This window comes from Piliocolobus tephrosceles, chromosome 15 (assembly GCF_002776525.5).
Source record: "Piliocolobus tephrosceles isolate RC106 chromosome 15, ASM277652v3, whole genome shotgun sequence".
Classification (NCBI taxonomy): Eukaryota; Metazoa; Chordata; class Mammalia; order Primates; family Cercopithecidae; genus Piliocolobus; species Piliocolobus tephrosceles.
Window position 1 is genome coordinate 8,158,645 of NC_045448.1, and position 12,494 is coordinate 8,171,138.

Consider the following 12,494-nt stretch of genomic DNA (forward strand, 5'->3'; position numbering starts at 1 on the left):
CTTCCTTCTTTCCTTCCTTCCTTTTTTCCTTCCTTCCTTCCTTCCTTCCTTCCTTTCCTCATTGTGCTTTAAGTAGTTCACAGCTTCATGGGAGACAGGTACCTAGTACACAAATAGCTGCATTAAAATGGGAACAGTGGTAACAGTCACAGAGCGGGCCTGTTACGACATCCCCACCCCTTGGCAAGTTCAAAAAGGGCAGAAACTGAGGTTGAAGCAGCTGGGAAGTTATCATTATCATTCTACTCCAATTTTACCTAATTTGATTTTTTAAATTCTCTCCCCTGAAGCCCAGGAAGGATATAAAACCAAATCAGGTGGCAGGTATGAGAAGGAGCTCAGGACATGAGCAGGACCTGGGTAGCAGGGTTGGATTGTCCTTGGTGGGGAGAACAGGTACTGCCTTGCTCATGGGCATGACAACCAGCAAAAGAGCAGTCGCTGTCATTTATTTAATGTGGACTATGTCCTCCGCATTTACTTACCTGCCAAAGGGGATGACCTTGCCAATTTGCCTTTTATAAGTGAGAAGACAGAATCTGAGAAGTTCAGTAGCAACCCAAGAACACCTACCTTGGGATGGGGTGGGATGGGGTGAGATGGGGTGGGATGGGATGGGATGGGATGGGGTGGGAAGGGCTGGTGTGGGGCAGGATGGGATGGGATAGGGTGGGATGGGAAAGGCTGGGATAGGGTAGGATGGGGTGATGGGATAGGATGGGATGGGGTGAGATGGGGCGATGGGATGGGGTGAGGTGGGATGGGCTGGGATGGAATGGGATGGGGTGGGATGCAGTAGGATGGGGTAGGATGGAGTGAGGTGGGATGGGATGGCATGGGATGGGATGAGGTGGGGCAGACTGTACTGGAGGGAGTTCTAGGGGACAGGGATGGGCAGTGCAAAAGCACAAGGGTAAGGAACGCATGAGCTGGCTCAGGTGGCCCGAATTTCAGAGCCACGAACAGAGCAACAGATGACAACGAGGTCAGGGGTCAGCTGGCCCTCATGCCATGGGAGCCTTGATGTTCCCTAGCTTGCATGCACCCATCAGGGCTTCTTCATACAGATATCTAAGAGTAAGAGTAAGGTACAGGAACGGTTGTCTCGTCTTTCTTGAGAATGCAGCACAAGTTGTTTTTTGTCTTCAAATATTGCAAACAGCAAGACAAGATCACCAGTTGCCTTAGTCAGAGCCAACGTGGAGGTGGCTCAGAGATCATTTGATGCCACCATCAGCAAAGCCTGAACAGGATACCTGAGGCCCAGGGACTCAATGGAGCCTCAGAGCTGAGAGTTAGATCAGAGCTGGGATTGGGGCAGCCTGGGTCTAAACGGAGCACCTGCTGCTCAGGGCAGCCTGTCAAATGGGGAGCCATTGGCCCTTCCAAAGGGCCACGAAATGGGAAACCCAATCTAGGCTTTCAAAGGCAGGGAAAAAACTCACAGCGGGGCAAACCAACCACGAAAGCCCTTCTGTGCAATGGGCTCAGGAAGCCATCCTCCTGGGTCACTGACAGGACATCCTCTGCTGCCTTCAGGGGTGACAGGAGCTCAGGTCAAACACAACTTAGGATCACACCTTCTTCAAAGTCAACCCCGTGCCCTGCAGACGTCATTCACAACACAGGCCTACGGCCCCTCTCCACAGGCAGCCCACGCCGGCAGGCCGGCAACTGGGAGGAGACACAAGCCGGGTGGACTCTGCGGGAAGGAAGGTGTTGAGGAAGTTTAAGAACGGGCCTCCCTCCCAAAAAGAGCTAACGTGTGGGGTCCCAGTGGGGGCCCGGCCTGCCCAGGAAACCACTTAGTGACTGTAATACCCTGGGCAGTCAGAATTCTCTTACCTTAGGCAAACTCCTTGTCAGAAAATCTCTTCTTAGAATCAAAGAATCACAGGATTTTTGAGCTGAAAAAGTCTTTCGTCTTTGTCTTGTGTAGTTGTAGTTGCTCACCTCAAACAGTGCTGAGGGGAATTAAGGACTCCTGAAACAAAAAAAAAAAGGAAAAATATGACCCAACAGGGTGCCTAGGCAAATTTGCTTAACTAAAGGATCCCTGTGAATAACACCTACTAGGCAAAGAAAGGCATGTTCCATCGGAAGACACCGACAGCATCTTTGGTTAGGAATCAGCCAGCCCCCGCCAGCCTCCAAATGCTAGCCACGCAGCCTGCCTCGGGAATGCAGGAGGTCCACAGGCCATGCCTTCTCCAGCAAAGCCAGGAGACCAGAAGCCCCTCAAGAGGGTGTTGAGCCAGAGGCCCGAGGCCTTGCAGATCTGATGCTCCAGAACCGGGGGTCTCCTCCCTGCCCCCCACTACAGGGAATGGAAATGTGAGGTCCTGGAACCCAGCTCGATCCAACCTAATTCCTTCAGGCCCAACCAGGGTCCAAGCTTCAAGGCTAGGCCTGCAGGGTCAAACACAGACATTTCCTGCCCAGGAGGTTCCTGTGAGCCAGTGGGACACCTCAAGACTGCGTGGGGAGGGGCTCTGACCGGAGTCCTCCTGGCCCTGCTCTCCTCAAGGGACTTGGTCCAGCACCTCACACTTGGCCACTGCTGTTTTCCAGGCCTTACACACACCTTGTCCACATGATCAGTGCTTGGAACCGAACCAGGTCTGGGCAGGTCACACCGAGGGCTGATCAATAGGCTGCCCAAGCACATCTGTCCATCTGCTCTGCTTTGCAAGCCACTAACAGGCCATGAATGCTGACTCAGTGCCCTGGCTCAGGGAGGCGAGCAGGCAGAAGAATGGAGGGGTCAGGATTCCCAGCTGCTCAGAGGCAGAGTGTGAGAAGGAGACGCTAAGAAGCTCCCAGGTTCCAAATTCCCATCACTGTCACTGGAAAGATAATGATGCCATTGAGAAAGATGTGTGGAGGGCAACTTGAGGAGCTGTTTATTGAAGAACTGGTGTGATGGCCGCATAGCACCAGCAGCAGGTATGAGCTGAAGGGCCTGCCACCCTCCCCAGGACCACCTGTCCTGCTACCCAAGCTTGAGTGGCCGGGGCATTGTTCTGGAATGATTCTGGAGCACAGACATCAACATGTTCATGTAAGTTCCATCACAGACTCCATGTAACAAATCTCAGGTCCCAGTTACCAACTGAGGAGAAGGAGAATCAGGCTTCTGGGAAGCTCCAGGGACTTCAAGAAGTACAAGACTATTCTGAGGCTAAAACAACTGCAGATTCTAAGATGGAAACCGATACTGTGCAAATTGAAAAAAATATGGAGGGAAAAGAAAGTTCCCTTTCTTTGCAGGCAAAACAGGAAGCTGTGCACGTTAGTTCTGAAGCGCACCTGTTTCTGTGCACAGTCTTGCCTTCATGGGGTTTCTAATCCAAAGGAAAGGTACACTGAAGCCGAGCATATGCAACTCACAATGAGGTAGCCGTGGTTTAAATGCCACTGCTGTCCCCAGGCAGCTCAGTGAGTGAGTGAGCCGCGTCTGTCTGGGATACCAGGTCTTTGAGTTGACTGGACCCCACAGGCCTAGCCCTGGAGCTTGGACGCTGGCTAGGCCTGAAGACATTGGGTTGGATGCAACTGCGTTCCAGGACCTCACATCTCCATTCCCCATAGTGGGGGCAGCGGGGAGACACCTGGCTCTGGAGCTTCAGAGCTACAAGGCTTCAGGCCTGTGGCTTAGCACCCCCTCGAGGGGCTTCTGGCCTCCTGGCTCCGCTGGAGAAGGCACTGCCTGTGGACCTCCTTTGTCTCACCCTCCTTTGGGTTCCCATGATAGGTAGCCTGTATTAGATGCTCAAAAAATATTTGCCAATTTTTAAAAATTCCTTGAAAATACTGAAGACACCCGGAATGAAGGGACCTGACAAATTGGAAGTTTCTCTACAAGAAATTCACATTTGCAAAGCGAAGAGGCTCTCCCTTGAAACAGGCTCACTGTTGTGAATGTGGAAATGCAAAGTGAAGGCTTTCTTTCTTTTTTTTTTTTTTTTTTTTTTTTTGAGACGGAGTCTCGCTCTGTTGCCGGGGCTGGAGTGCAGTGGCCGGATCTCAGCTCACTGCAAGCTCCGCCTCCCGGGTTCACGCCATTCTCCTGCCTCAGCCTCCCAAGTAGCTGGGACTACAGACGCCCGCCACCTCGCCCGGCTAGCTTTTTTTTTGTATTTTTTAGTAGAGACGGGGTTTCACAGTGTTAGCCAGGATGGTCTCGATCTCCTGACCTCGTGATCCGCCCGTCTCGGCCTCCCAAAGTGCTGGGATTACAGGCTTGAGCCACCGCGCCCGGCCAAAAGTGAAGGCTTTCTTTGGAAATCACTTTGTACGCTGCCAACACCTTCCCGTGCTTTTGCTCCAACAGCTGATCCACAGAAAAAGCAGGGTGACAACCTCATTGTTCCTGGGTGAACAGGAACAGCCTGCCTGTGGGGCGGCCTTTCTTTGAGAAGCCATGGAATACAAGGCATGGTCCTTTGTCAGAAGCTCCCAACAGAACCAACCTTCCAGAGACAGAAACACTCCCACAGCTCCCTTCCCCCTCTGCAGGCTAAGAGCTCAGACCACAGCCTTCTGAGGGTCTCCAGCTGCCAGGTCTGTTTGAGGGGAAGTTGATGAGGTCAGGCAGGAGAGAAGGAAGAAGGGGGAGCCACAGGGAAGCCGGGCTTGGGAGCTTCAGAGCCTCTTGCTGCTTCTCAGAGATCACCTGCCCTTCACCTTCCTCCTGCCCAGCACCTTACACAGAGGACTTCCCTAAGGCTGCTCTCCCAGGCTCACATCAATGGCAGGAATGAAATGCAGAGGAACGCTTCCTGTGCAAATGCCTCCCAGAGGAGTAACTGGCCTAAACTCTCCCAAAGGAACGAATAGTTGATATCTCTAAGGCAAAGATTGATGGGAGAATAGGGAACAGGCGGATGTGGGTAGCTCACTGGGGGTACAGAAGAGGCAGCATTGCCACCTCATAATTCTGTCTCAGGCCAGTCCCAGGGAACCCACGGGGAAGGTCAGCTACACAGCCGCAACACCAGTGGGTGGGCTGAGCTCCCAGGTCTGGCTGTCTTGGCATGGCCAGCCGGCCCCAGAGTTCCCTTGTCATTTTGTCTTTTAGGGAGGCCACACCGAATCACCAACCCAAGGTGTTATTGTGATGAGTCTATAGCACGGGTCCTCATTCCTCCTGCCTGCTTCTACGTAGCATGTGGCTTTGGGCAAGTCACACCATCTCCGTGGGCCTCAGGTTTGTGAGGCTCTCTAAGGCTTCACTGTTGAAAGGAGCCCTTCATTCCAGGGAGAAATCCTGGTATTCCCAGAATCACAACCGCTTTCCCAAAAGATGATTAATTCATGTCCCACCTGGTCCCGACAACCCCATGAGGGGCTTACTGCTGTCCTCGTGAAAATGAGGACAATTTCTGGAATGCTGATCTAGAGACATGTGAAGAAGTCCGCCTAGGCTGGGCAGCAGCTGCAAAGTAGAGGTTTGTAAAACACGAATCCTTTCTACTGCTTCCCCTCCTCTATCCTACTCCCCTTTCCCTTCTGTTCCTTTCCCTTCTCTCCCCTTCTTTTCTCTTCCGTTCCTCCTTCTTTCCTTCCACCTCTTTTTCGCTATTCTGCCTTTAATCCTACAGCAGACTCCCCATGATTTCCATACGGAATGTTCTGTGTTTCTAACACACTGAGGCTGAAGCCACACAGAAATTGAGCTATGAGGCTGGGCACAGTGGCTCACACCTGTAATCCCAGCACTTTGAGAGGCTGAGACAGGCAGATCACCTGAGGTTAGGAGTTCGAGACCAGCCTGGTCAACATGGTGAAACCCATCTCTACTAAAACTACAAAAAGTAGCCAGGCATGGTGGCACACATCTGTAATCCCAGCTACTCAGGAGGCAGAGGCAGGAGAATCGCTTGAACCCAGGAGGCAGAGTTTGCAGTGAGCCAAGTACCGTTGCTCTCCAGCCTGGGCAACAGAGCAAGACTCTGTCACCAAAAGAAAAAGAAAGAACTTGAACTATAAGCTGCCAGCTCAAGTGTACATCTTGTACTACAAAAGGGAAAGGCTTCTTTAAACTAACAAGAAGAAAGACAAGGCAATGCGATTGCTCATTCAAGCGTGCAAGAGCTTTACTGTGTAAGCTGTCCACCTGAAGGGTCTGCAGCTCCCATTCCGGGAGAAACACCCATCCAGGCCATCCCTTCCTCAGAGCATCCCATCAGAGCCTAATAGGGAAATTCTAGTTATAGTTTATTTAGGGAAAAAAATATAATTCAACTCATGTCCCTGCAAAACCGTACAGTATAACAGGACATTAAAGTGACTTTTGCTCTGGCACAGAGGAGAAGTGAGTGAAAAGATCTCTGGATTCTGAAAGCCCAATTGTCCCGGGCTGCCACTTAGGTTGGCGTGCTCGCATTAATGTTCCACAGCAACGTATAGTCCATGAGCAACCACAGGACTTTTATTGTCTGCCTTCCTAAATCTGTCCTGCTGTAACTTAAAAAAGAAGTTACAGCATCTCTATAACACTATTTGGTTTTAACTAGGTTGCTAAATGTGTTTGCTGAAGTCAGCTATAAGGCGTTAAGCATTTCAGTGGTACAGGGTGTCAGAGATAAATTCTGCAGTCAGTGTGTGGCACTGGATGAGATTTATTTTGCAAACTTTGCCAACCCCAAAAAGGAGATTATACGTTTTGGGAGATAGGGCACCATCCTGTTAGTGAAGTTCATTTAGATGTATTTCTTATGCCAAAGGGCATTAAGTCTCTCTATAAATATTAACAGAATTGCGTTGCAAAGTATAAGTCCCAAATGGGGGTGTCATTTGGCAGACCGTGCCCCCCAGGTATGGATTGTGCCATCCCTGGGGAGAACTGGCTTCTCTCTCCTGCATGGCATCAATTATAAGCTTTCATTCTTCCGAGAGAATTAGAAAACATCTGGAGTGAGCACTTCCACAATCTTGGTTTTGTTTCTAAGAGTAGCTGCATTATTTGCTGGCAATTAGGATGTTCAGATACTAAATCAATGATTTTCTCCATGGCCCATGACTTATGTTTGTAATATAATAGACATACCAAGGGTGCCATGCCCTTACAGCTCTTTAAAAAATAACCAAAAAGTGAATCTATTAATTTTATTTCTAAAAATTATTTTATTTAAACCAGTGGTTTAAATAAACTGGGGGCAATTTTGCACCTCCTTCCCAGAAACATTTGTCAATGTTACTTTTTGTGTCACATTTTGGGGGCATGTATTGGCATGGATACAAGCCACTGGATAAGGCTAGGGATGCTGCTGGACATTCTGCAATGCACAGCACATCCCAGGCAGGAATCATTCAGCCCAGGATGTCCACAGGGCCAAGGTGAACAGACCTGGCAGAAACCTACTACAAATTCTCTTTCTTGTAGAAACAAGAGGCAGATAATTCTCTATGCATGAGTGTTGAGTGTTTCCAATATACCAGCACTTTGCTGAGCTTGTCTTATTTAATCCTGTCTCCATCAGAAGCAGTCTTTTCTGATATGACCTGATAATTGTGTTGTATAAAGTCCTAGTATGATCGAAAATGGCCAAAGTTCTCAGTATCTCTACCTCCAATCCCAAATTTCTCTCCCTCATCTCACTTAACTTCCCGGTGGCATTCAACACTGTGGACCACATTTCCCTCTGAGAAACCCTCTTTTGCTGTGTCCAGCGGCTACCTCACCGGCCTGGCCTTGTCTGCAGCCTTCACTGACCTTCTCCAAGCCAGTCAGTGCTGCAGCAACTCAAGGTTCAAGCCCAGGTCCTCTTCTATAGGGCCTCTCAAAGGCAACTCAGCAAACACCCAACACTTAACCCAAACTCCTAATCTCCCTCTCTGAATCCTTGTCCTCTTCCAGGTCTCCCAGGTTTGGTCAGGGGTGGCCCCATTGGCCCCACATTTATCCACTTCTGGAGTCGGAGCCGACAGGTCTTTTTTACCCCTCACTTTCTGGCTGCCCATAATCCAACCATGAACCAGTCCTGAGCTGGACTTCCAAACATCTTCAAATCCATCCACTTCTCTCCAATCCTAGACCACCACCTTTGCACAAGTTACCATTACCTCTAACCTAGATAGCTGAGGAGACTCTTGCCAGATGTGCCTGCCTCCCCTCAGCTCTCTCTTACCTGTGGCCACAGTGATTCTACCAACCATGCATCACATCACGCTCTCTCGTCCTCACCCAGCATACCTACACACATAAACACACACTCGTACATGCACACACGCACACACGTACATGCACACGCATACATGCATGCACATACATGTACATGCATGTACATGTACATGCACACACGTACATGCACATACACACATCTTGAAGCCTGTCACTGGCTTTCTGTAGCTCTTAAAACACAGCTTCTGAACTTGACCTACATGACCCTGTGCATTCTGGTCCCTGCCACTTACTCTGCCCTTCAGACACACTGGCCTTGCATCCCCCATCTTCCCCCTCTGACCACAGGACTTTTGTCGAGGCTCCTCTCTCAGCTGAGATCACCTTTTCCTGACCACTTTCCCCCTTAGCTCATTATCTGTCCTCCAGATCTCGGTTCAGCATCATTTCCTCCTGGAAGCTCTCCTGCTCTCCCAACCGGATCCCTGTGGCAGCCTCTCAGAGCGCCATGCTCTGACCCTCTGAAGCTCTCAGCAGCTACAATTTGGTCTGTTTTCTGTGTATTGTTGTTTGGTTGTTCTCTCTCTCCAAGACTTGATTATGAGCAACTTGAGGACAGGGAAACTGAGGCCTTAGAGACACTAAAGAACTTGACCAAGGCAAATGAGTATACACAGTGGCCCTCTGACCCTTCGGTCCACCGTTCCTTACCCACTGACTATGTGATGTTGAGGAATTGCAGTGAAACATGAGTAAATATCTAAACTCTGGTTTAATCTCAATGTCACCTAAAAAACAATAGGATAGATCTTTTAAATAGGATGGATGGATGGATGGATGGATGGATGGATGGATGGATGGATGGATGGATGAAGACTTGTGCTTCCCTCTTCAGACACTTAGTTCTGACTTTTACAGTTTGCAAAATTTAAGAATCGGCTACCTAGGGAGACACATGCCCACTTTCACCATCTTTATTCTGATTAAGGGTTGAGTCACGCCTCTTAGCGCCATACTACTTAATGTATGTTCTTCCATCTCAGTCAGTAGCAGGAAGGACCACTTCTGCATCCATATCTTTTTGCAACATTCACCATTTGTTTCCAAGTAAGGAAGCCACTCGGCTGTTAGTGTCCAGCACACTTCTTGTTTAAGATCATCCTGACTACCACAAAGGCCTTTTTGTTGTATCAGCTTCACTACAAGGAGAAAAGCTTTTAAAGTAAACTGTGGAGTATCCCTTAATAAAGGAGTAATTGGCAGTCAGTAATTCTGCTATACCTGAGGAACACTGAAATAAATCATGGTTAAATCAAGTTGTTTCCATAAAGGAAAAGTGTAAAACCCTGGAAATATCTGTGTAGTATAGAAATAGAATGAGAGGGAAACACAACTCTCAAAATAGAGCCTGTAGGAAAGTTCATCAAAGGCAGATGCTCAAGAAAACATAAACTTTATGGTTTCAAAAGGACAGTAATATGCATCAACTGTCCAGTGAGCCTACCCAAAATACAACCACAGCTCCTCGTAAAGTGGTGAGTTAATAAATAGGTGGCTTTGTTCTAATTTTCCGTCTCTAAATTTAGATTCATTGCAGTGTACAGCTCAAGGTCTTAAAATGCACACCAGGGAGTTTTTACTAAATTCCAAATTGACTTTATTCATGTTGTTCTTCACTTAAAAATGTGAGATGCATTTTGCACAGCCCATGAATTACAGCTACCTGTTGGGATGGGAATGGGTTTTTAGTTTTTCATTTCTGGGACCACCATTGGATGGTGTCTGACAGCTTTAAAAGACAACACAGAGCTGGTAGCGGCAGGTGGGGGGGTCGCGGGAGTGCTGATGCCTCTTGGAACCACAGGGTGATGGGCTCCATGGCCTTGCACCAGAACCAGTGTGAGCCCTGGGCTCTGCCGGGTGGGAGTTGGCAGACTCTGAAGACAGGCACCAGTTAAGCCCTTGTTCTGCTCATTGCTCACAGGTCTCCTCTCTCCTCCTTTCTTCCCCCGCCTTCTGCAGTTGGCCCATGGGAGCAAGACTGGGCAGCCCAGTCCTTCTCTCAACCAGGGCCACGCAGACTCAAACCAGAAGCCCAGCTCTGACTGGTTTCCCTTCCCCAGGCACCACATCTCCATCTGCAAAAGGACATTGCACTGCTGGCCTTGAGAGGCTTCCTGAAGCCCCATAAAGGTAGGGACGCAAATGCGGTACCGTCAACCATCCACATTGATTCACGTCCCCACCGCCTGCCTCCCTGATGCTAAATTCACCTGAGTTGTTCTTATGATCATTTCCTGAATTATCACCTGCGTAGACCAAAGCTCTCCTCTCATCCATTCTTCCCCTTCTTCTCCCACAACCTCATGACCAAGTCTGCTTCTGCCTTCTGTGTACTTTGGAGTCTTATTTAGCTTCTAACACTTCTGGACCAGAATCACAGCTGGTACAGTGTCCACTACGCCTAGATGGCAAAGAGGCAGAAATCATCAGAATCAGCTCCCCACAAAATAACTTCCAAAGGCAGCACTCACCGAATGCTACTTGCGTAGGTCATCTCCTACAAAGTTCTGCAGGCAAATTACAATTTGTTTTAAAGGCAGTGTTTCTGCTACTGAATCCTACACTATCTCAGGCAGTCACAGGAAAGACCTGGGCAAACGCAGACATGTAACGTCATACAAGGACGGAGCTGGGGGAAGGAGAAGCATTGTTCGGCTGGGGGAGTCCGCTTTTCCCAGTCCAGGCTGCAGTATCCGTGAGGTCACTGCTGTCCTAAGAGCCCTCGCATTATAATAGACTGGTTTCCAGAGGCACGGGCAGAAGGTGAAAGGCCCAGGATGGGAAGAGGAGAGACCATTAGGAGCTGAGAATGAAGATGGGAGGAGGCAAACCAAACACAGTCCCAGAGCTTGGTTTTACTACACAGCTGCCCTGAGCCCACCCCTCACCCCAACTGCCCAGGCAGCCCATTCTAAAAGGTGATGGTTCAGGCTGGGGAGGACAGCTGTGGCTCAGCAATTAGGGGCAAGGACAGGCCAAGGCACCTTGATTTTTCACTTTGGTACCTGTGATTTGAGTTATTTCTTTCCCTTTTTGGAACACTGAATGATGCCATCAGTGAAACTTCAAATGACAGGCACATCCCAGTTCACCAACAGATTATCCCGGTCACCAGCGTGATTCTTTGCCACACTTTAAGGAGGGTTGGATTCACTTGCTAGGAATGATGGTTGTAAGGACCCCCCAGCCACATAGAATTCAAAATTCCAGCAACAATCCCAGCATAGGCACACAGGGGGAAGGCCCCTGAGGATCCTGGCGCATGCCCAACCTGTGTCTGCCAGCCTCTCCCTGCACCAGGCCTGCAGGGAGGAAGCAAGCAGGCAACCTCCCCAGCACCATTCCTGAATTGGGGCCTGGAAAGCAGTGGCCCCTGGCTGCCCCAAAGGCTTGACTCCAGAACTACACCCTAACAGGGCCCCTTGTAGGCCGCTCTGTCGTGGAGGTACACCTCACGCACAGCCTGGCATGGCGGGGCCTCGGGGGCTCCGAGGGTCTCACACCATGCAGCTCAGCCATTCCTGTGAAAAAGAATGTGCAGACCCCAGGTGTTGGTACAAAGAGGAGGGTATTGTCTTTTGCAACAACAAAACGTCCACAATGCAATCATCTCCCAACCCCAATGCCAGAACCCCTGCGGCAAGCTGGCCAGGTGAGGTGGGCTGCTCCAGGTGGCTGAGAGCACCTCTGAAGCTGCAGCACAGCTGGAGAGGGGTGGCCTTGGCCCCAGCATGATGCATTTGCTCTGCAGGAAGAGGCACTGGAGCTGAGTCCCCTGAATGATGCAGTTCACTTCTCCCCTGCCTCTCACAGGCACAATGTGATATATTTTTCAGAAACCATTAAAAAGCTTCAGCTCATTAAAGTAAATGTTGCCCCACCTGCCCTCTCCACCCAGGTTCCTGGTCATGTGCCAACTGGCAACTGTCAATGATAATCGCACCGATTCACCAGGGATCATCCTACCAGCTCCCCGTGCCTCTCGACTCTTCTCCTGGAGGTAAATGGCACGGCTGCCTGGAAGTGCCTGGAGCGTCAGCAGGTTTTTGAAATGGGCAGCCTCTAGTTTTGAATCCATTTACAGCAAAGTCCCAGAATGGTGGGGGCAGACATCTGGGGCCTCTGCTCCACCTCCACCAGTTGGAAACTTGATCTCAACGTTCCTTTCTAATCCACATTCTGCCCTGACCTTCAGTTCAGATCTCATCTACTTAGAGTAGATGGAGAGAAATAAAATGGCCAATGACGGTTGACTTGTCATTGGGCATCTAATGCAAAACACCACGTGCCCTTCCACGGAGACCAA

At 49.7% G+C, this 12,494-nt stretch overlaps 1 long non-coding RNA gene across 1 annotated transcript in view; it reads right to left on the reverse strand.

The window, feature by feature from the left end:
- LOC111531642 overlaps nucleotides 1-12,494 on the reverse strand; it is an 81,136-nt gene that overhangs the window by 50,208 nt on the left and 18,434 nt on the right. Inside the window, exon 2 of the long non-coding RNA XR_003309530.1 lies at nucleotides 1,846-1,984. This is a non-coding gene — a long non-coding RNA (uncharacterized LOC111531642). The remainder of the gene's footprint in view (nucleotides 1-1,845; nucleotides 1,985-12,494) is intronic.